The sequence below is a fragment of the Schistocerca gregaria genome, unplaced genomic scaffold, assembly GCF_023897955.1.
Source record: "Schistocerca gregaria isolate iqSchGreg1 unplaced genomic scaffold, iqSchGreg1.2 ptg000073l, whole genome shotgun sequence".
NCBI classification, from domain to species: domain Eukaryota; kingdom Metazoa; phylum Arthropoda; class Insecta; order Orthoptera; family Acrididae; genus Schistocerca; species Schistocerca gregaria.
In genome coordinates, this window is record NW_026061709.1 from 1218540 (window position 1) to 1241358 (window position 22819).

Below are 22819 nucleotides of genomic sequence, written 5' to 3' on the forward strand. Positions count from 1 at the left end.
GATATAAGGATGTTGTTTCATCATCTACCACCGACTTCGCCTTTGACTTCAGTTTCAAACCTTCCATCTGTTGTCTTTTAATGGCGAGTAATTTCGCTTCGGTGTGTCTGATGTCTTGTAATCTTATGGTTGACACGTTTGCCTGTTCATAGAGGTCTCGCAACAAACTGTAATAAAATTCCATACTGTTTTTTAACTCCCACGCTCTTTCTCTGCTGTATCTGATACACACTTTTCTCAGTCTCGGCTTTGCAACCTTAATCCACCAGTCTAATACTGTGGGGTGCCTCTCGATCGATCGCAGACATAAGGTCCACGCATCCGATACCGCTTCTGCCAAATCTTGCTCTTTTAAGAGAGAGACATGTAGATGCCACTGGTTCCTAAAAATCGGAATCGGCTGTGGAGCTAAATTAATGCACGCCTTCATACTGCAGTGGTCACTAAAATATACAGGTACGATTTCTGAATGTAGTAGACATCTTTCCAAGTTTTGGGAAACATAGATTCTGTCTATTCTACTGCGCGAAGTCTGTGTTATATACGTATATTCAACCTTCGATGGATATTTTAGTTCCCATGCGTCCTTTAGTTTTAGGTCGGTTACTAGGCGTTTAAGTTCTAAAGAACCGTTAAAATGTGGTTGTTGATCTTTACGATTTAACACACAGTTAAAATCACCGCCCATTATAAAACTGTTTGGGTTTCGACGTAATAAATATATAAGTTCCTCTTTATAAAATGCTGCCCTGTCCTGTCTATTACTATTTCCTGAGGGCGCGTATAAGTTAATCAATGTGGTACCTAAAACGTTAATACTAATTGCCCTTCCAGATTCCAACCGCTCCACTTGAGATACGGGAATCCCTTCCCTGAGCAGAACCGCTGTTCCTGTATGTGTGTCACAAGATACGTTAACAATTGCGGTGTATCCTGGTATTACAAATTCCGTCGTTACAACCTCCTGTAGCAAAGCGATATCGGTTCCAGAGTCATACAAAAATTCCTTGAGAGCAGCTAGCTTTAATGAGGTTCGAATTTTATTTATATTGATCGTTGTGATAGAGTATGCTTGCATCCCTAACTTGCTATTGGCCACGGACAAAGTTGGTCAAAAAAAAAACTGTTGTACTTTTGGTATGCTGAAATCCGGTTTAGAACTACAGTCATTCAGAACTTGGTAGCAGTCCTAGTAACACGGTCGCTAAACGTTAGTTTGTCTGCCATTGTCATCCCGCACCTTAGTACTTAGGGGCTGTTCGACTTTGAGTGTGTCAGGAGGCTCATCTGGAGCACCTTCTCTGACAATTTCATATCGTATATTTTTCTGTGATTTTACGTCCGACTTATCCGCTTTTTGTTTGGCTTGGGTGCGAGAAGCAGTAAGATTCGGTTGTGGTTTTAGCGTACGGCGGTGGACGCCCTGGAATCCCTGACCTGATTTTGTTGTGGCAACACTCGACGCGGCAGCTTCAGCAAGAGTGACGAGAGAGACCTGGTTTGTAAACACTGCCTGCTGTTTACATGCTACCTTCGGTTGTTGTCACGCTTGCGACGGTGTTTGCTTATTTTCCGGTTCAGGAGTAAACACTTTCACTTGTTTACACTCTGGTGCCGGTTGCTGTGCTGTTGGGGTGTCGCGGTGTTGTTGTTCTACCGCTTCCGCGAACTTCCCGTCGGTAAACAGCTGATTATCGCTGTTTATAGCTGGGCAAGTTGTCACTGCTTGGGGGACTTCTACTTTCTCGCTGTCGGCAGCTGCCGTTGCATTTTCTGGCAGTGAGCGAGATGTATCAGAAACTGCAATTAAATCTACTTGCATTCCGTCTGGGGGCACATGCAGATTTTCATCGCCAGCTTTCTGTTTACGTACAGCAGGAGATTGTCGGGAGGTGTCATCATCAGAATGATCATCTGTATGTTCAAGTGGTCGTTTCTTGGTTAGTACGTCTAACTCACGGGCAGAGGAATCACAACTGAAGCGTGTTACCAGGGGTGGATAATCACTGCCATCAACAGCAATAGTTCCAGTACTAGGTACAGGATCCGAACCCTCACCCTGTTTGGCTGTGTTATCGGTTGCCAAAACTTCGCTCAAGGTCATCTTGCGGCGTTGGACTAAATTTGTTTTTAGTACAAAGACACGACGGGGACAGTCCTGCCTTAAATGAACCGATTCATTGCATATATGGCACGTAGGGGTTTGACCAGTATAAATCACGTGTGCTTTATGCCCGTCAACAGTTATATGAGATGGGATATTCGTCTTTACTTCCATCTCTACCGAACGAATACCATTGAAGCTCTGAATTTTAAATTGCTTCGACCAACGTTCGTTAACTATGTCCTTTACCTCACCATATTGAGACAGGGCAACCTTGTTTTTCTCATTATCTATCTCGATAGGTAAATTTAACACCCGCACAGATCTATAAAGAGCATCAGCTCTCCTGATAGCCACTTTACTTGTAGTGCCGTCTCTATGCAAAAATTCGACATGATACCCGAATTTTCCAATAATTTTATCGACCGAAACGGGATCCAAAAACTTTACGAAAACACAGTAGTTGTCAGTATCTAGCTGAGTGGTATACACCATATCAGAATTTATGCCAAGTACCTGATCAAGCCAATCATGAATTTCCATAGCAGTCGGCTGAACACGTCGTGTTACCTTAGCGAAGGCAAAAACCAGCGTATTCTTCCTCACAGTTGTAGACATGGTATGCAGTAATCAAGGGGAGATACCGGTAATTACCGAAAACTCCACAAACGACAAATAATCGTCGGTAGAAAACACAAAAACAGAACACAGAAGGCAGAAAAAACACGAGTTACACACGAAGAAAATCACAAAACTCAAAAACACCGAAACGCAAAGGTAAACACTGGCGAAACACTGACTACACGCAGCAACGGTGACACGTCCGTACGCGTCGGCAGCTAGAGCCAGAATGCCACTGAGCTAAAGAGGCGCGGCCTAGCGGTACTTTTGCGTACTTCATCCTTACGGTCGTCTGGATCATCAGACTTCAGCTGACAACACTTCATATTACCGTCTAATATTTGCGGCTATGGCGACCCATTACTGCTTGGCTACACATCAGACACGTAAACGAAGTGCTCTCCAAATAACACCACTTGTATTTCAGAACATGTCTTTCACACATGTCTACAAAATCACCTTCACCTTCAAATACAGTTTCCTTGCGACTGACGGAGACGTAGGCAAAGTTTAAAGTTGCTATTTCCATTACATCACGTTAATCAGAAAAACGGTAAGTTACATCTGCAGAGGAACAAAATTCCGTTCCTCCCGGCGTGGGGCTCGAACCCACGACCTTCAAATTAAGAGCCTTATGCTCTACCGACTGAGCTAGCCGCGCTGCCTCGGTGAATACATGCCGGTTAGCACGTCACACAGTACTCGTTTGGGTTGATTGGTCCCATACAGAACCTCTCCATGTTGCCTAATGTTTTCCTAACGTCACACTCGTCACGTAGTTCACTTTTATTTCATAATCATTTCTGAGAGGTAACAGAATTGCATGACAACCTGCAGAGCTATTTTCGTCAAAATTAACACACATACTTGATGTGACTCATAAGCCGAACGAGTTACTATCCGACGTTATTTTAGATGTGCAAGTGCCAGTCTAAAACACGCGGCGACGGCAATATGCAAACCAATTCGCTAGTTAACACCGGTCTTGTTGTGCGTGTTTCAAGCTCAAGAGCATCTCCAAGCAGAAAATGGTCAACAGCAACATTCACACGGTTTCGTACTGCTCAAGTGCTACACTAAAACGGTATGTTTCTTTTTCAGATCTGGAAAAACACGACCGTGAGAGGAATCAAACACGCAATCTTCGGATACGAAGTCCGACGCCTTATCCATTAGGCCACACGGTCACAGACAAACAAGTGGAACTTATATACGCCTCATCTCAAAACGCTCACACCACTGAAGAGTTGTGTTTTCGTTCTACACATACGCTGCCCCTTGCTCTTTCCCACCCATTTGATACATTCAACTTGTTACGAGACCTACCAAATATAGACTGGGAAACTAGACCACACACTTTGTGCATTCGGAAATGTAAGGCAGGGCGTCCCTCGCCGCATTTGCTACGATGGCCATTTGCTACTTCTGCAGAAGTGGCGACGACGACGACGACGACGACGACGACGACGACGACGACGACGACCGCGGAAGGCTCTGAGATATGTGAGAAATACATCTATAAAATATATTTCAGACTGCCCCGTCCCACCTTATGCTGTACCGCTTTGGCAAATGCTTTATCTGCGCCATTCGCCTTAATCACATCTGAGAGTAATTCTTAATAAAACGCCTCTCGCTAATTGTTCGTCATCTCAGATACTGTTTGCTTTAAGGCCACGACGCGCAACTGATATCCAAAATTGGTCTGCTTCCTGTGACGATCGAACTCACGACCCCTGGTTTACTAGACCAGTGCTCTGGCACCAAGCTAAAGAGGCGCGGCCTAGCGGTACTTTTGCGTACTTCATCCTTACGGTCGTCTGGATCATCAGACTTCAGCTGACAACACTTCATATTACCGTTTAATATTTGCAGCTATGGCGACCCATTACTGCTTGGCTACACATCTGACACGTAAACGAAGTGCTCTCCAAAAAACACCAATTGCATTTCAGAACATGTCTTTCACACATGTCTACAAAATCACCTTCACCTTCAAATACAGTTTCGTTGCGACTGACGGAGACGTAGGCAAAGTTTAAAGTTGCTATTTCCATTACATCACGTTAATCAGAAAATCGGTAATTTACATCTGCAGAGGAACAAAATTCCGTTCCTCCCCGCGTGGGGCTCGAACCCACGACCCTGGGATTAAGAGCCTTATGCTCTACCGACTGAGCTTTTTTTTTTTTTTTTATTCACCAGGAACAGGGTAAATGAACAAAAGATCTTTATTGGTACAAACTTAAATCCAAGAAAAATGCCATCCTTCCGGCGAAAATAACACAAGACATGATATTCGTATAAGGTGAGCAAGTTTTTTTAGTATGAACAAGGTGTAGGAAAAAAAACTAGTAATACTGATGGAAGCTAAGAGGTGTAAAGCAATTTACAGTGGAGTGAGGGAAAAGCCAGTGTTTATCTGGTGTAGTGCATAAAAGAAAGGAGGCGTGTGTCCATGCGCCTACTCCACTATGGGTTACAATGTAGAAAGCAGCGCGAGGGGTCTCAGATGTCAGCAGGGGGGTCGGGGGTGCTGTCGGCGTGTGGTACCATCCAACTGAGCGGGGGTGACGTGAAGATCGCGTGTAGGTAATTAGCGAAGAAGGCGCGGTAGCGCGGTCGCTGTTCGACTTCGCTGTGGGCAGTTTGTAAGTACTGCCAGAAATCAAGGCGTGATTTGTCGCCATCATTATACATGTAGGTGATGGTCCATCCCTTGACCCATACAATCGCATGATTTTTGGTGGCGGGGAAATAAGTATTCTCAGGATGGATAAAAGTCCATGGGTCAATCGAGTCCGGCGGAACACGGAGGTAACAGGCAACGAACTGTTGGGCAAGTTTCCAGACGTCACTGGTGGCAGCACAAGTCAGTTGATGGACATCGTCATCCATGAGGTGGCACATGGAGCAGAGTGGAGAGTCCTTTAGTCCTATGGCGTGAAGACGATGATTTGTGGCGAATTTTTCATTTGCGACCTGGTACCATGTTGTCCGGACTTTGGAGGGAAGAAAAGGCTGGTGGATGTGACGCCAAACCTTGGGCCACCGCGTGGACGGATGTCGCAGTTCGATATTGTTGCTGGATATGGAACGAAGGAGTGGGGTGTAAAAATCTTTAGGTCGAGGAGAACGCATGGTCGGTAGGTGTGTGTGAGCATAACTGAAGTCGACGATGAAATCAGAAATGTGCGTCAGATGGTGCTTGATGTGTCCGACTGGTACTGGTGGTGTTATGGTCGCGGGCACAAGAATTTCCAGCAAGCTGCGCGTAAGGGAGGTGCCCCCGTACCACTGCTTGTGCATGGTGGACATGTACAAGGACGCCGCGCGGAGTCGCACATTGACAAGACCGAGGCCACCCGCTCGCGGGGGAAGGGTGAGCGTGTCGTAGCGGACCTTAAAGAGCGTACCAGCCGTAAGGAAGTATCCGAAGGCAGCCTGGAGGCTACGTCCAATAGTTGATGGCAGCGGGAGGACCTGTGCAATGTGGACCATTCTGGACGCCACATGTTGATTGAGGTATTGGACACGTTGTAAAGAATCGAGTCGTCGGAGAAGATTTTGTCGCACCGTCGTGCGGATGGTTTGAAGAGCACGCCGAAAATTGATGGCAGCGGAGCGGCGCACGGTGGAGGTGAAAATGATACCAAGGTATCGTAGTTTCTGTACACACGGAAGAGGTGCTAAGTCGTCGTGTGAGAGGCCGCGTCCAAAGGGCATCGCCGCGGATTTAGTCACATTCATGTTACTGCCCGCTGCAGTGCCGTACGTTGATATCAAATCAAGTACCGTGTGTGTTTCACTCCATGAGCGGATCAAGAGGAGGAGGTCGTCCGCATACGCACGACATCGAAAACTGTGCTGTCGCAAAGTGAGACCAGAAAGGTGGCTCGTCAGACTCCCGATGAGCGGCTCCAGGCCTATGGCATAGAGTAGGGTCGAAAGTGGGCAGCCTTGCCGTACGGAACGTCGGATCGCCACTGGTCCCGCCACACGGCCATTAACCTGAATCAGCGATTTGGCGGTGCCGTACAGGCGCCGGATTACGTCGATAAAGGCTGGTGGAAAACCCATGCGGTTCATCACGGAGAACAGAAAAGGATGCCGTACTTTGTCGAATGCGCTGTCAAAATCAATGGCAACCACGGCGGCGCGGAGTCTGCACGTCGCTGCCAGTGCAATTAAATCGCGACATTCTCCTGTGGCCGTTTGTATATTAACTGAGCCGCCCGGAGTTGTCTGTTCCGGGGATAGAATGGTAGGCAGGACCTTGCGGCATCGCGTTGCCAGGAGGCGTGTAAAAATTTTACAGTCTGCGTTAAGCAGAGTCAGGGGACGGTAATGTGCTGTCGTCACACCTGGTGTCGGTTTGTGGATGGGTATAATAATTCCCGTGACGAAGGACGGCGGTACGCCGTTCCTCATCGTCAGCAGTTCATGAAACATCGTTGTCCACCGTGACGCCATTAGTGTGAAGAAAGCGCGATAAAATTCTATCGGCAATCCGTCGACGCCAGGTGACTTATTCAGAGCACCTTTTTTGATTGCATCGTGGATTTCGTCACGCGTAATGGGCTCCATCAGCTCATCCGCTTCGTCGCTGGTGAGGGTGCGAGTTACGTGTGGTAACACAGACTCCTCAGCGTGGTTGTTGGTAGTCTCCTCCTGGTACATTGTGCGGTAGTGGTCAACAAAGGCACTGACGATTTCGGCCTGGCAAGTGACGTGCTGGCCGCGACAAGTTGTGATCTCGGTGATGAGTTGTTGTCGCCGATGTTTCCTATCGGAGGCGATATGATGCATGGTCGGATGTTCCTGTTCCGCCGAATCTTGATATCGGGTTCGCACCATAGCCCCCTGCAGTCGACGGCGTGTCAAAGTTACAATTTGGGCCTTAATCCTGCTGCGTTCCCTCTGGGTGTCGGGTGTGGGCGGTTGGGCGTCCAGGTCGCGGAGAACGGCGTAGAAATAGTCGGTAGTGTGCCGGCGCCACATAGCAACTTCCTTTCCATACTGAATCAAAGTACGTCGAATGGCAGGTTTGGCATATTCCAGCCACCAGGTCACGGTCGTGCAGTATTTAGGTAAGCGACGTTCACAGGTGGCCCATGTCTCGGTGACACGTTGAAGACATTCGGGATCATGAAGATGGGAGGTGTTTAGCTTCCACCGTGCACGACTACGCCAGACCACTTGCTTGGGGAAGAGAATGTTGCAGATGTAGGCACAGTGGTCCGAAAAGGCCAGGGGCCCAAGTTCTGCACCTTTGACTGCAGGTGTTAGTTCCCGAGAGACGTAAATTCTGTCCAGGCGGCACGCGGAGTGACTCGTCTGGTAATTATGTCCAAGGGCGTCGCCGTGCTGAACTTCCCAAGTGTCGCGGAGCAACAGATCTCGGACGACAAGACGCAGTTCTTGACAGGTGTTGTAGTGGGGCACTTGATCTTTAGGGTGCAAGACACAATTAAAATCACCCCCAAACAAGTAATGGTCGCAGCGTCCAAGAAACAGAGGAGCGATTTCTTCTGAATAGAAGAGTGCCCTGTCGCGTCTGCGGGTGGAGCCCGACGGAGCGTAAATGTTGACGATACGCGTCCCCATGACGGTGACGGCCATGCCTCTGGCAGATGGAAGGTATGTGATATCGGCCACTGGAATGCCTTCTCTGGCGTAGATGGCTACGCCGCGTCCCAGGTGGTCACCAGGAGAAGGATAAGTGTTATATCCCGCGACGTCTGGAAGTGTGGCCAAGTGTACTTCCTGTAGTAGTGCTATATCGACGTCTGACGCCCATATCATCTCTCGCAGCAGTTGAAGTTTCACGGGTGAGCTGATGGTGTTAGTGTTGATCGTCGCTATTCGGTAGGTTTGGAGCCGTCCCCCGCCGTGAAGGGGAACTCCACCGGCGGAGGATGAAGAGGGGCGAGGCAACGGCGAGTCGTGCCGTGCGCCACCTGATGGCGTTATCAGCGGCGTAACGATGCTTCCGTCTGGGGTAACTCTGTCCCCAGCGTGTGGTCCGGGTCCTCATCGACGTCCTCACTCCACACCATTGAGGGCGCTGTCGTTGTGATGGTCGTACGTTCCACTTCGGTCGTAGAGGCGGAGGACGTCTCGGCGGCAGTAGCATCGGTGGAGTCCATTGGTTCAGGAGCACCTGAGCGAGCCAGTAGAGTTGGCATCGAAACATCCACAGTCGGCGTCATGTTGTCGTCATTCGTATCGTCGTGTAGGTTCTCTGAGGCCTAGTCGTGTCGGACGGCCTCTGGAGCATCAGGGGGAGGTGATCCGTCTCGTTCCGAGACCGTACGACGCCTCCTCTTGCGCCTCTTAGGTGAACGTTGTTTGCGAGTTCGTCCCTCTGTGTCGGAAGACGGAAGGGAGTCGCGTCGCTCTGAGAGGAAGGCCGTCGCGGGAACGTCAAATGAAGGGGTGTCCATATGTTCAGGCTGGTGGGTGTCGGAAGTCGTCGCTGTTGGTAATGGCGCCGTAGTAGCGTCTGGCTTTGAGCGCGACGTGTCGGCCCCGGCGGTATCCATAGCAGCTGGAAGGGTCACCGGTACGTGGTCCGATGAGCGGCGGCCGGTGGGAGGAGAAGAGAGCGCCGATGCGTAGGTGATCGGTAAAATCGTCGTCGGAGCCGTAGGTGCCACGGTAGCGCCTGGCAATTGGGTGATCCGTCGCTGAAGACACTCAGATCTGAGGTGGCCTTCTTTTCCGCACCCGGAACAGATCTTGGGTTGGCCGTCGTATATGACAACCGAGCGGCACCAGCTAATTTGCAGGTAAGATGGCACGTGGCGATGGAGGTCGTTGGTGATCTGCCGTACACCGTTAAGAACGGGGTACGTTTGGAATTGCGCCCAGCGTTCGGCAGTGTGGCCATGTACAGTACCATAGGGGCGGAAAGCCGCGATAACGTCCTCCGCCGGTAGCTCGAACGGGAGTTCGAAAACTCGTATGGTGCGCATTCCTAAGCCGGCATGGTCGACAGTGACCGCTCCGACATTGCCGTCGGCGTGGCAAAAGCGTAATCCATGGTTAGTGTCACGAAGTATTCTTTCACACACCGCGTCGTTGACAACTTTCACGTACACAGTACTGCTTAATATGGACAAATGGATGCCCAAGATGTCGGAAGGTGGGATCTAACCAACGTCGCGTAGGAAGCGTTTCACTTCCAAGGCCTTTGGTCGTGCGTATTCGTTGCAGAAGTTGAATCGTAAAGTTGATTTTCGAAAACGATTGGCCATGGCTCTAGTGCACGTAAGCGACACGTAAGTGACGGCCGCTGAAATGTAAACAACAGCGAGCGCGCGCGCTCCGCAGGCGGAAACAACAACACGTCCGCACTGCATGGCGGCGAAAGCCGGACTGCAGCTACAAACAAGTGGAACTTATATACGACTCATCTCAAAACGCTCACACCACTGAGGAGTTGTGTTTTCGCTCTACACAGACGCTGCCCCTTGCTCTTTCCCACCCATTTGATACATTCAACCTGCTACGAGACCTACCAAATATAGACTGGGAAACTAAACCACACAATTTGTGCATTCGGAAATGTAAGGCTGGGCGTCCCTCGTCGCATTTGCTACGATGGCCATTTGTTACTTCTGCAGAAGTGGCGACGACGACGACGACCGCGGAAGGCTCTGAGATATGTGAGAAATACATCTATAAAATATATTTCAGACTGCCCCGTCCCACCTTATGCTGTACCGCTTTGGCAAATGCTTTATCTGTGCTATTCGCCTTAATATCATCTGAGAGTAATTCTTAATAAAACCCCTCTCGCTAATTGTTCGTCATCCCAGATACTGTTTGCTATAAGGCCACGACGCGCAACTGATATCCAAAATTCGTCTGCCTCCTGTGAGGATCGAACTCACGAATCCTGGTTTACTAGACCAGTGCTCTGCCACTGATCTAAAGAGGCGCGGCCTAGCGGTACTTATGCGTACTTCATCTTTACGGTCGTCTGGATCATCAGACTTCAGCTGACAACACTTCATATTACCGTCTAATATTTGCAGCTATGGCGACCCATTACTGCTTGGCTACACATCTGACACGTAAACGAAGTGCTCTCCAAAGAACACCACTTGCATTTCAGAACATGTCTTTCACACATGTCTACAAAATCACCTTCACCTTCAAATACAGTTTCCTTGCGACTGACGGAGACGTAGGCAAAGTTTAAAGTTGCTATTTCCATTACATCACGTTAATCAGAAAAACGGTAAGTTACATCTGCAGAGGAACAAAATTCCACTCCTCCCTGCGTGGGGCTCGAACCCACGACCCTGGGATTAAGAGCCTTATGCTCTACCGACTGAGCCAGCCGCGCTGCCTCGTTGAATATATGCCGGTTAGCACGTCACACAGTTCTCGTTTGGGTTGATTGGTCCCATACAGAACGTCTCCATGTTGCCTAATGTTTTCCTAACGTCACACTCGTCACGTAGTTCACTTTTATTTCATAATCATTTCTGAGAGGTAACAGAATTGCATGACAACCTGCAGAGCTAGTTTCGTCAAAATTAACACACATACTTGATGTGACTCATAAGCCGAACGAGTTACTTTCCGACGTTATTTTAGATGTGCAAGTGCCAGTCAAAAACACGCGGCGACGGCAATATGCAAACCAATTCGCTAGTTAACACCGGTCTTGTTGTGCGTGTTTCAAGCTCAAGAGCATCTCCAAGCAGAAAATGGTCAACAGCAACATTCACACGGTTTCGTACTGCTCAAGTGCTACACTAAAACGGTATGTTTATTTTTCAGATCTGGAAAAACACGACCGTGAGAGGAATCAAACACGCAGTCTTCGGATACGAAGTCCGACACCTTACCCATTAGGCCAAATGGTCACTGACAAACAAGAGGAACTTATATACGACTCATCTGAAAACGCTCACACCACTGAGGAGTTGTGTTTTCGTTCTACACAGACGCTGCCCCTTGCTCTTCCCCACCCACTTGATACATTCAACCTGCTACGAGACCTACCAAATATATACTGGGAAACTAAGCCACACACTTTGTGCATTCGAAAATGTAAGGCAGGGCGTGCCTCGCCACATTTGCTACGATGGCCATTTGCTACTTCTGCAGAAGTGACGGCGTCGGTGGCGACGACGACGACGACGACGACGACGACGACGAAAGGCTCTGAGATATGTGAGAAATACATCTATAAAATATATTTCAGACTGCCCCGTCCCACCTTATGCAGAACCGCTTTGGCAAATGCTTTATCTGCGCCATTCGCCTTAATCACATCTGAGAGTAATTCTTAATAAAACCCCTCTCGCTAATTGTTCGTCATCCCAGATACTGTTTGCTATAAGGCCACGACGCGCAACTGATATCCAAAATTCGTCTGCCTCCTGTGAGGATCGAACTCACGACCCCTGGGTTACTAGACCAGTGCTCTGCCACTGATCTAAAGAGGCGCGCCCTAGCGGTACTTTTGCGTACTTCATCCTTGAGGTCGTCTGGATCATCAGACTTCAGCTGACAACACTTCATATTACCGTCGAACATTAGCAGCTATGCCGACCCATTACTGCTTGGCTACACATCTGACACGTAAACGAAGTGCTCTCCAAATAACACCACTTGCATTTCAGACCATGTCTTTCACACATGTCTACAAAATCACCTTCACCTTCAAATACAGTTTCCTTGCGACTGACGGAGACGTAGGCAAAGTTTAAAGTTGCTATTTCCATTACATCACGTTAATCAGAAAAACGGTAAGTTACATCTGCAGAGGAACAAAATTCCGTTCCTCCCCGCGTGGGGCTCGAACCCACGACCCTGTAATTAAGAGCCTTATGCTCTACCGACTGAGCTAGCCGCGCTGCCTCGGTGAATATATGCCGGTTAGCACGTCACACAGTACTCGTTTGGGTTGATTGGTCCCATACAGAACGTCTCCATGTTGCCTAATGTTTTCCTAACGTCATACTCGTCACGTAGTTCACTTTTATTTCATAATCATTTCTGAGAGGTAACAGAATTGCATGACAACCTGCAGAGCTAGTTTCGTCAAAATTAACACACATACTTGATGTGACTCATAAGCCGAACGAGTTACTATCCGACGTTATTTTAGATGTGCAAGTGCCAGTCAAAAACACGCGGCGACGGCAATATGCAAACCAATTCGCTAGGTAACACCGATTATGTTGTGCGTGTTTCAAGCTCAAGAGCATCTCCAAGCAGAAAATGGTTAACAGCAACATTCGCACGGTTTCGTACTGCTCAAGTGCTACACTAAAACGGTATGTTTCTTTTTCAGATCTGGAAAAACACGACCGTGAGAGGAATCAAACACGCAATCTTCGGATACGAAGTCCGACGCCTTATCCATTAGGCCACACGGTCACTGACAAACAAGTGGAACTTATATACGACTCATCTCAAAACGCTCACACCACTGAGGATTTGTGTTTTCGTTCTACACAGACGCTGCCCCTTGCTCTCACGACCCCTGGTTTACTAGACCAGTGCTCTGCCACTTTTTTTTAATTTTTTTTTCGTTTTTTTTTAGGGCCTCCTTCCTCCCCTTCAGCCCCGCCTTGCGCTCGCCATAAATCGCCTTCGTCGGCGTCGGCTTCATCTGCCATGTTTTCTGAATTACTTATTCTTCTGAACTATTCCAATGTCCGAACCAAAGATATTTTTAAACCTAATGCATAGTCCCGCAATGGTGACAAAGTAGAATTTTTTTTTGTGCGTGTGTTGTATTCCATTTTCAGAGATTTGTCCTAGGCCTTCACGGCTACTGTAGCGGCGAGAGGGCCCACGAAGTCCCCACCGTACTTCACCCCAGGCAGCAATCCCCTACTTCTGGTCTGCAACACTCTTTCTGTTGTTTGTTGTTCTTTTTAGTGCTTTCGTTGTGTTGTTGGTTTTTTAATCAACTTTTATAATTGTTTATTTTTTATTATAATTTATTTATTTATTTTTTTTGTTTTTTTTAATAGAAAATGAAACAAGGAACTCTGGTCCTCTAGAAAAACAGAAGAAAATAAACTAGTCCTTGTCGTAACACTGTTCAGTATGCGTCACTGTGACATTTGAAGAAGAAAAGAAAAAAAAAACAAAGCAATGTAGAATGAAGGAAAGAAAAAAATACTTCTTTCATCGAAGAACGACTTCTAAAAAATTCGCATATCGTTTCCTGTAATGTCTCGTCTGTGAAAGTATGTGAAACTGTAATGCCAGGTAAAGACAGAACGCCGCCTCACTCTTGGGTTCTTGCGTCTGTAAATAATGAACATAATGACCCTTCAACCAATTGACAGAGTTCCGTTTGGTGTTCGGGTACGGCACTGAATACGGATACAGGAAATCTTCAGGTTTAATACAAAGCTGGGAAGTCCTCATAATCGTAGCCAGTTTTGGGCGAGTGCATGGCCAAACTGCTTGGACAGTGGTGCACAGAAAACGATGTTCATCAGTATCAGGCAAGTTGCACGTAAGGCACAAGGGTGAATCAGCCAAATGTAGAGCATAAAGTCGTGAATTGGTACTTATTTTACGGTTCACGACCCTGTACCAAGAGGCTTTCACTGACGTTGGTAAATCACGACTATGTATGTTTTTCCATATCACTGGCCAGCGATGATTGGGGTATTTGTGTTCGATGTTGTTCCTGTTCTTGGTTGCCAGTAGTTTATTATAAACTAACTTCACCACGGAAAGCTCATTTTCTGGGAGAGTTGACCGTACGTGACTTAACTCAATGAAAAAGCTCTTAAAGTGAGTCAGCGCAGGCGGAATATGTTGAACAGAGTCGGGAGGCTGCAGGCAGGCCGGCGCTATTTCAGTTAACAAGTGAGCCGTTAGACTGTTCGGTAACGACCTCCACCGTTTGTAGGTGGTGCATACGTACAAAGCTCGTGACTTGGAACGAACATCTGTTAAATTTAAGCCTCCATCGGTCGTGGAGAGAGTGAGCGTATCGTACTTGACTTTAAAAATGTGTCCACGTGTGACAAAATGGCCTAGAGCGGACATCATACGCTTCGCTGTCTCCTGTGGCATGGGCAGTACTTGTGCAACGTAGTTAATCTTTGAGGTGAGGTAGACATTAGCGAAGGTGACTTTCTGCAGTTCATCAAGGCTCCTTAGGTAGTGGGTCTGCATGCAAGCACGCATACTTGCCAGGAGATTCCTATAGTTCACCGCAATTGTGTGCTGTATGTTGCTCCTGTACTCAATACCAAGGCATTTCATTTTAGAAAGTAGTTGCAACTGACCGTGATGGTGCAGCGAGATGCCGCGTCCTATGTTCATAATGCCAGATTTCCTGGCATTCAACTTCGCACCCGCAACAAGTTCGTAGTTTTTGACGATCTGAAGGGCTTCCTCGACTTCACCTTCGTCCATGACCAAAAATCCGACGTCATCCGCATATGCAGTACAAACAATCTTAATGCCGTGGATGGTTAATCCTTGTAGACGCTGTGTCAAGGTGACAAGCAAAGGCTCAATGGCAATGGCAAACAAGGCCATTGACATAGGGCATCCCTGTCGCACTGAATTAGTAATATTAATCGATGCGCTCAGCTGGCCATTCACCATGAGTCGAGTTACTCCTTTACGAAGGAGCTCATGTATAAGATTGATAAAACGTAGTGGAAATCCCATGGCATGCATCGTCCGGATGAGAAACTGATGGTTGACTCTGTCGAATGCCTTTGAAAAGTCAAGGGAAACTAGCGCACACCGTATCTTGCACGCATCGGCAATGGCTATGATGTCCCTGTATTGAGACAAATTTTGGAAGATCATCCTACCGACACCTACACTGGTCTGGTACTGACCAATGACAGTATTCATCAACATTTTCAATCTATTAGAAATAATACGTACTAAAATTTTGTAGTCACTGTTCAGTAAAGTAAGCGGCCGAAAATCGTCAACAGAACTGCACATTGGGCGTTTAGGGATTAAAACCACGATGCCTTCCACGAGAGCCTGAGGAACATTAAAATCAGGCCGTAAAATTTCATTAAACATACTCAACAACTTGGGCTTCAATTTGTCGCAGAAAGTAAGATAAAATTCGGCAGTGAGACCGTCGGGTCCCGGTGATTTATTTTTCGGACTTCGTGATAGCGCAGAATCCAATTCGTCTTCATCAATTTCTCACATGAGAGTTTCGACTTCAGCAGCACCCAAAGTCCTTTGCAAGTTATTGAGTAATTCATCGTGAGTTCCATCGTCGGTATGTGTCGTTGCCAGCAGATCTGCCAGGTGATTGTGAAGTGCGTTCCGTATGTCTTGTTGCCGCGTGAGCGCAACGCCTTCACTCAACTGAAGACGAGTTATTAATCTCCGCCGCCCCATCTTATTTTCACGAATGACGTGAAACATGGATGTCATTTCGTCGTCTATCACATTCTGGGGCCTGGACCTTATTTGAAAGCCTTCTGCCTGCTGCCGCTGAAGTTTTAATAATTTTGCCTTAATTTTTTTAATCTGCATAAAATTTTCAGGTACAGTCACATCGGACTGGTAGAGCTCCCTGAGACAAGTAAAATAAAACTCAGACGTTTGCCGTTGCCACCAGGATTTGTCCCTAGCGTAACGTTTAAACATTTTTGATAAAGTTGGTTTGGCATGTGTTATCCACCATTCAGTAACGGAGGCATACTGTGCAACCCGTCGTTCACATGCCTCCCATGTTTCGTTAAAGACATGGTGACAGTCAACATCGTTAAGGAGAGCATTGTTAAGTTTCCAGAAACCTCTGCCGCGAAATGTGCCTTGCTTGACCATGTTAACAGTACAAATATATGCGGCATGATCGGAAAAAATTGTGGGCCAAACTTCGGAATGGAGGACTTGAGTCTTCATACACGCCGACACATAGATTCTATCTAGCCGTCTTGCAGAGTGGTTCGTGACATGAGTGAACCCAGGTGCCGCTCCGTGCGTATGCTCCCATGTGTCAATGAGGTTCATTTCTTGGACGATACGTTCTAGTTCTCCAGATTTGTTAAAATTAGGCGTCTGGTCTTTTGGACTTAAGACACAATTGAAGTCACCCGCAAAAATTATACGATCGTAGGTTCCCCTAAAAAGTGGGACTATGGCGCTTGTGAAGAACTCAGCCCTAGCACGCCTATTGCTGCTGCCGGACGGGGCGTAAACATTGATTATGCGTGTCCGATGGAAAGTGACAGCGATCCCTCTATGATCAGGCAGTTTTTCTGCGTCGGTCGCTACAATCCCGTCTTTTAACAAAATCGCTGTCCCTAAATTCGAACCGCTCCCGGAATTGGAGAGAGTAGTATAACCAGTTATTCGGTCAAGTTCAATCGCAGCGACTTCTTGAAGTAACATTATATCGATATCCGCTGCGTATACAAAATCTTGTAAATTACGGATCCGCCAGTACGACTGTATCTTATCGATGTTTAACGTGGCAATTTTATGGGTTTGGGGCTCGTTCATGGGAGAAGGCACATACTATTAATTAAACAGTCTTAGAAGGATGGCTAACGAAATTGAGGCCAAGCGCGTCAGTCGGAGTTCCTGTAGTTCCCGGTACGGTTGGTGTATGCTGCTCTGTGGGGGGTGCCGAAGATTCCGTCTCAATGGTCCGCATGACAGCCGCATCATTGCTCGCATCCAATACTTCCATTTCCTGTGCCCAATTCCCAGTGAGAGTGGCCTCTGACAAAAGCGATCCTGCGTTTCCTTGAGCGTGGGTATACGGCAAAACGACTCTACTCGAGGTATCACTATCTTCCACCCGTCGTGGATTCACAGGGGGAGACACTACAGGATCAATGTCCATTCGACCAGACGCAGGGAGACCAACTGCAGAGGGTTCAGAAGTGTTCTGACTCATTTGGCTGCTTATTCGTTTCGCTCTTTCGCGGAGCTGTGGGGCGAGCTGATTGGCTCCTTGATGTGCAAGTCTCCGCTTCTTTTTGGAAGGCTTCCTGTTAGGGTTCGCGGTATCATCAACATCCGAAGTGGACTGTTGACTCTGGGGTTGATCCGCCGGGAACACAGCGTCTGCTTCATCCTCAGTACCAGTGGCATCAACCACTGGGGAGTCATCCGTCGTTACCTCCATCTCTGAGTGTGGTAGCGGCGGTGCCGCGTCAGCACTCGGTTCTTCGACGTTATCGGCCAAAACATCATTCAAACGAGGGGCATCTACAGGCGGGATCGCGAGTGGAAGACCAGAAGCCGCGGCAGCGTATGTCAGTGACAGTGCCGTCGTCACAGGGGGGCTAGCGGCTTCACCGACAGGTATCTGCGTCACGCGTCTTTGTATACATTCAGAGCGCACGTGGCCGGGCGCACCACAGCCGGCACACGTTTTTGGCTGCCCATCATATATGACAATTCCGCGATGTCCACCTATGTAAATATATGAAGGTATGTGCTTCTGTAGATCGATCTTAACCTGCCTGACGCCGTTAAGCACCGGAAATTTGTGGGCTTTGGACCAACGCTCCGCAAAATTGTTAATGACCCTCCCGTAAGGTGTTAATGCAGAATTTATTTGCGCGGCTGATATTTCAAACGGGAGTTCGAAAATACGTGCCGTTCGGAAGCCCAGTCCAGCATGCGTAATGCTGACGTCACTGACGGTACCATCTCTATGTTTAAACTTCAGTACACCTCCACTGGACTCGACAATTCTATCACACATTTCAGAGGACGTTAATTTCACATAAACAACACTAGTCACGATAGAGAAATTTATCCCTACAATGTCATCAAATGTAATCTTAGCTGTTTCCTCTAACCATGCTTCAACTTCAAACGAATTTGGTTTCGAAAAGTTCCTATCAAAGGTAAACTTCAAGGTATCTTTCCTGTTAGTCGGATTCATAATTCCATATCAGATCCTACAGAACGGAACGAATACTAATAAGCAGACGCTGTAAGCACGTGACTCACCGCCTGACGTAAACACTTCCTGCCACAGCGCGCTGGCCCTGGAGGTCCGCTCACCACCGCTGCCGCAGGCAGACTGCCGACTGAGCTAGCCGCGCTGCCTCGGTGAATACATGCCGGTTAGCACGTCACACAGTACTCGTTTGGGTTGATTGGTCCCATGCAGAACCTCTCCATGTTGCCTAATGTTTTCCTAACGTCACACTCGTCACGTAGTTCACTTTTATTTCATAATCATTTCTGAGAAGTAACAGAATTGAATGACAACCTGCAGAGCTAGTTTCGTCAAAATTAACACACATACTTGATGTGACTCATAAGCCGAACGAGTTACTATCCGACGTTATTTTAGATGTGCAAGTGCCAGTCAAAAACACGCGGCGACGGCAATATGCAAACCAATTCGCTAGTTAACACCGGTCTTGTTGTGCGTGTTTCAAGCTCAAGAGCATCTCCAAGCAGAAAATGGTCAACAGCAACATTCACATGGTTTCGTACTGCTCAAGTGCTACACTAAAACGGTATGTTTCTTTTTCAGATCTGGAAAAACACGACCGTGAGAGGAATCAAACACGCAATCTTCGGATACGAAGTCCGACGCCTTATCCATTAGGCCACACGGTCACTGACAAACAAGTGGAACTTATATACGACTCATCTCAAAACGCTCACACCACTGAGGAGTTGTGTTTTCGTTCTACACAGACGCTGCCCCTTGCTCTTTCCCACCCATTTGATACATTCAACCTGCTACGAGACCTACCAAATATAGACTGGGAAACTAAACCACACACTTTGTGCATTCGGAAATGTAAGGCATGGCGTCCCTCGCCGCATTTGCTACGATGGCCATTTGCTACTTCGGCAGAAGTGGCGGCGGCGACGACGACGACGACGACGACGACGACCGCGGAAGGCTCTGAGATATGTGAGAAATACATCTATAAAATATATTTCAGACTGCCCCGTCCCACCTTATGCTGTACCGCTTTGGCAAATGCTTTATCTGCGCCATTCGCCTTAATCACATCTGAGAGTAATTCTTAATAAAACGCCTCTCGCTAATTGTTCGTCATCCCAGATACTGTTTGCTATAAGGCCACGACGCGCAACTGATATCCAAAATTCGTGTGCCTCCTGTGAGGATCGAACTCACGACCCCTGGTTTACTAAACCAGTACTCTGCCACTGAGCTAAAGAGGCGCGGCCAAGCGGTACTTTTGCGTACTTCATCCTTACGGTCGTCTGGATCATCAGACTTCAGCTGACAACACTTCATATTACCGTCTAATATTTGCAGCTATGGCGACCCATTACTGCTTGGCTACACATCTGACACGTAAACGAAGTGCTCTCCAAATAACACCACTTGCATTTCAGAACATGTCTTTCACACATGTCTACAAAATCACCTTCACCTTCAAATACAGTTTCCTTGCGACTGACGGAGACGTAGGCAAAGTTTAAAGTTGCTATTTCCATTACATCACGTTAATCAGAAAAACGGTAAGTTACATCTGCAGAGGAACAAAATTCCGTTCCTCCCCACGTGGGGCTCGAACCCACGACCCTAGGATTAAGAGCCTTATGCTCTACCGACTCAGCTAGCTGCGCTGCCACGGTGAATATATGCCGATTAGCACGTCACACAGTACTCGTTTGGGTTGATTGGTCCCATACAGTACCTCTCCATGTTGCCTAATGTTTTCCTAACGTCACACTCGTCACGTAGTTCACTTTTATTTCATAATCATTTCTGAGAGGTAAAGGAATTGCATGACAACCTGCAGAGCTAGTTTCGTCAAAATTAACACACATACTTGATGTGACTCAAAAGCCGAACGAGTTGCTTTCCGACGTTGTTTTAGATGTGCAAGTGCCAGTCAAAACTCGCGGTGTCGGCACTCTGCCGACCATTTCGCTAGTTAACACCGGTCTTGCTGCGTGTGTTTCAAGCTCAAGAGCATCTCCAAGCAAAAAATGGTCAACAGCAACATTCAGACGGTTTCGTACTGCTCAATTGGTACATTAAAACGGTATGTTTCTTTTTCAGAACTGGAAAAACACAAGCGTGACAGCATTCGAACCTGTAAGCTTCAGATCCGAAGTCCGACGCCTTATCCATTAAGCCACACGGTCACTGACGACCAACATTTACATGTATACGACTCATCTCGAAACGCTCACACTCCTGAGGATTTGTGTTTTCGTTCTACACAGCCGCTGCCCCTTGCTCTTTCCCACCCATTCGTTACATTCAACCTCTGACGAGACCGACCAAATATAGACTGAGAAACAAGACCACACACTTTGTGCATTCGGAATCGAAGGCAGGGCGTCCCTCGCCGCATTTGCTACGATGGCCATTTGCTACTTCTGCAGAAGCGGCGGCGACGGCGGCGACGACGACGGCGACGACGACGACGACGACGACGATCGCGAGAGGCTCTGAGATAAGTGAGAAATACATCTATAAAATGTAATTCAGACTACCTCGTCCCACCTTATGCTGTACCGCTTTGGCAAATGCTTTATCTGCGCCATTTGCCTTAATCACATCTGAGAGTAATTCTTAATAAAACGCCTCTCGCTAATTGTTCGTCATCCCAGATACTGTTTGCTATAAGGCCACGACGCGCAACTGATATCCAAAATTCGTGTGCCTCCTGTGAGGATCGAACTTACGACCCCTGGTTTACTACACCAGTGCTCTACCACTGAGCTAAAGAGGCGCGGCCTAGCGGTAGTCTTGCGTACTTCGGCCTTACGGTCGCCTGCATCATCAGACATCAGCTGACAACACTTCATATTAGCTTCTAATATTTGCAGCTATGGCGACCCATTACTGCTTGGCTACACATCTGACACGTAACCGATGTGCGCTCCAAACAACAACACTTGCATTTCAGAACATGTCTTTCACACATGTCTACAAAATCACCTTCACCTTCAAATACAGTTTCCTCGCGACTGATAGAGACGTAGGCAAAGTTTAAAGTTGCTATTTACATTACATCACGTTAATCAGAAAAACGGTAATTTACATCTGCAGCAGAACAAAATTCCGTTCGCCCAGCGTGGGGCTCGAACCCACAACCCTTGGATTAATAGTCTCACGCTCTACCGACTTAGCTAGCCGGCTGCCTCAGTTAGTACCTGCCAGGTAGCACGTCACACAGTACTCGTTTGGGTTGGGTGGTCCCATACAGAATCTCTCCATGCTGCCTAATGTTTTCCTAACGTCACACTCGTCACGTACTTCACTTTTATTTCATAATCATTTCTGAGAGGTAAGGAATTGCATGACAACATGCAGAGCTAGTGGCGTCAAAATTAACACACATACTTGATGTGACTCAAAAGCCGAACGAGTTGCTTTCCGACGTTGTTTTAGATGTGCAAGTGCCAGTCAAAACTCGCGGTGTCGGCACTCTGCCGACCATTTCGCTAGTTAACACCGGTCTTGCTGTGTGTGTTTCAAGCTCAAGAGCATCTCCAAGCAAAAAATGGTCAACAGCAACATTCAGACGGTTTCGTACTGCTCAATTGCTACATTAAATCGGTATGTTTCTTTTTCAGAACTGGAAAAACTCAAGCGTGACAGCATTCGAACCTGTAATCTTCAGATCCGAAGTCCGACGCCTTATCCATTAGGCCACACGGTCACTGACGACCAACATTTACATGTATACGACTCATCTCGAAACGCTCACACCCCTGAGGATTTGTGTTTTCGTTCCACACAGCCGCTGCCCCTTGCTCTTTCCCACCCATTCGTTACATTCAACCTCTGACGAGACCGACCAAATATAGACTGAGAAACAAGACCACACACTTTGTGCATTCGGAATCGAAGGCAGGGCGTCCCTCGCCGCATTTGCTACGATGGCCGTTGGCTACATCTGCAGAAGCGACGACGACGACGACGACGACGACGACGACGACGACCGCTAGAGGTTCTGAGATATACGAGAAATACATCTATAAAATGTAATTCAGACTGCCTCGTCCCACCTTATGCTGTACCGCTTTGGCAAATGCTTTATCTGCGCCATTCGCCTTAATCACATCTGAGAGTAATTCTTAATAAAACGCCTGTCGCTAATTGTTCGTCATCACAGATACTGTTTGCTATACGCCCAC

General features: G+C 47.5%; 5 non-coding genes across 5 annotated transcripts; all 5 read right to left on the reverse strand.

Annotated features, from left to right (window-relative positions):
• Window positions 1-3313: 3313 nt before the first annotated feature.
• Window positions 3314-3386, reverse strand: Trnak-cuu (transfer RNA lysine (anticodon CUU)). Its single transcript has one exon. It is a non-coding gene; the product is annotated as a tRNA-Lys (tRNA).
• Window positions 3387-10598: 7212 nt separating this feature from the next.
• On the reverse strand, window positions 10599-10670 carry Trnat-agu (transfer RNA threonine (anticodon AGU)). The gene has a single exon. It is a non-coding gene; the product is annotated as a tRNA-Thr (tRNA).
• A 1450-nt stretch (window positions 10671-12120) lies between these two features.
• On the reverse strand, window positions 12121-12192 carry Trnat-agu (transfer RNA threonine (anticodon AGU)). The gene has a single exon. It is a non-coding gene; the product is annotated as a tRNA-Thr (tRNA).
• Window positions 12193-19807: 7615 nt separating this feature from the next.
• Trnat-agu (transfer RNA threonine (anticodon AGU)) lies at window positions 19808-19879 on the reverse strand. The gene has a single exon. It is a non-coding gene; the product is annotated as a tRNA-Thr (tRNA).
• A 1457-nt stretch (window positions 19880-21336) lies between these two features.
• Trnat-agu (transfer RNA threonine (anticodon AGU)) lies at window positions 21337-21408 on the reverse strand. The gene has a single exon. It is a non-coding gene; the product is annotated as a tRNA-Thr (tRNA).
• Between the last annotated feature and the right edge of the window lie 1411 nt (window positions 21409-22819).